Source organism: Geospiza fortis, unplaced genomic scaffold, assembly GCF_000277835.1.
Source record: "Geospiza fortis unplaced genomic scaffold, GeoFor_1.0 scaffold172, whole genome shotgun sequence".
NCBI lineage: Eukaryota > Metazoa > Chordata > Aves > Passeriformes > Thraupidae > Geospiza > Geospiza fortis.
Genome location: NW_005054309.1, coordinates 8,089,935 through 8,091,322, shown reverse-complemented (window position 1 = coordinate 8,091,322; position 1,388 = coordinate 8,089,935). Strand labels below are relative to the sequence as shown.

The following is a 1,388-nucleotide window of genomic DNA, read 5'->3' as shown; positions in this document are numbered from 1 at the left end:
CGGCCTCGGGGGCAGCCTCGGCGGAGACAGCGCCCACCAGGTCCGGGTGAAAGCCTACTACAAGGGGTGAGTGAGGGCCCCGAGCCCCTGGGGACGGCCGGGCGGAGAGCAGCGTTTGTTCGGGGCACCCGGGAATGCTCCTGGCTCAAGCCCTGGCTATGCCGTGACTTGTAGGGGAGGAGGAAAAGAGCGGAGGAAAAACACTCCACGACCGACCGGCCGTGCTGAAATGGGTGTCAAGTGCAGGACTGGTGTCAGGGTTCGGGGGGAAGTCGGATCCTCCCTTCTCCTGGAGTGGCCGTCCCGGTGAGCAAGGATGTGCCTGAGCAGCCTCTGCCCTGCTCACCCTGCTTCCCTTCGCCCCCAGGTCTTGGCTGCCAGTAATAAGTACATATCCCTTCATTAATACACGCCAGGATGTTTGGGATCCGGCTTTCGTCCTGGTCTTTCTATGTTATGTGATGTTCAGGACTAAAGGAAGAGGATGTTTGTATGAAAATTTGTTTCATGGGTTTTTAGGCTGTTTGCCAGAGACCGAGCGATTTCCAGGGGAGTCTGTGAATGGTAACTCAGATGCATCTACTATCAATTATGCTTTTGCTGTTAAAAAAAAAAAAAAACACCAACAAAATACTAGCTGTCTGCAGAAATCGAAATCTGAATTTTGTGGGCCTAATTCAGTGGCTCTCCAGCAATAACACACAGAGCCAAAGAAACGTTTCTGGCTTGGATTCATAGCCAGCTATTAAATAGTAACAGTTACAGGATTTAATAAGTTTCAGTGCAAGGGTTGCCAGTAGTTCATTAGGCCATTAAGTTTGAGGGGAGGTGATCTAAGCAGAAAACAATGTAGGTTGCATTTTTGGATTAAGTGTGAACACGATGCTCTTGATAGCTTCCTTCCAGTTATGTGTTAAGCGCAAGAAGTGTAATAATTTTCAGTATTTACTCTCTGCTATCTCTGGCTGTGTAACTTTAAGGAGAGGTACAGAAACTATGCTGAGCATTTGGTATTTGCTACTGTGTTTAGTTTCTGGCTTGTGTCTGCTTTGGGGCTTTTCTTGACAGAAGTCTGTAGAAGTTGCTGTGGAGACTGGCACAGTCTGTGGCTTTAAAGGACATGTGAGACACTGTCAAAGTATGTGAAATTCTGAGCTCTTTGTTTCACAGTCCCTTTAATCCACTTTTTCTTAAGGAAGCAAAGATGCCTCTGGCTATCAGCTGGTAGAGGTGTTCATTTGGTCAGACAGTGAACTAAAACGGGAAACTCCTCTGGATGAAAACCATTTATTTTTCTTCTGCTGGGTCAGTTTTAATCTTGATCATTTCCACATGCAATCACATGTATTCTTGCTTTAGCACAGGGAGGAAGCAGCCCAGGGTTGTGG

The 1,388-nt window shown here is 47.5% G+C and overlaps 1 protein-coding gene across 1 annotated transcript in view; it reads left to right on the top strand.

The window, feature by feature from the left end:
• PRKCI (protein kinase C iota) overlaps nucleotides 1-1,388 on the top strand; it is a 26,579-nt gene continuing 25,191 nt past the window's right edge. Inside the window, exon 1 of the mRNA XM_031055380.1 lies at nucleotides 1-66. The gene's annotated coding sequence lies outside the window, so the exon portion shown is untranslated. The remainder of the gene's footprint in view (nucleotides 67-1,388) is intronic.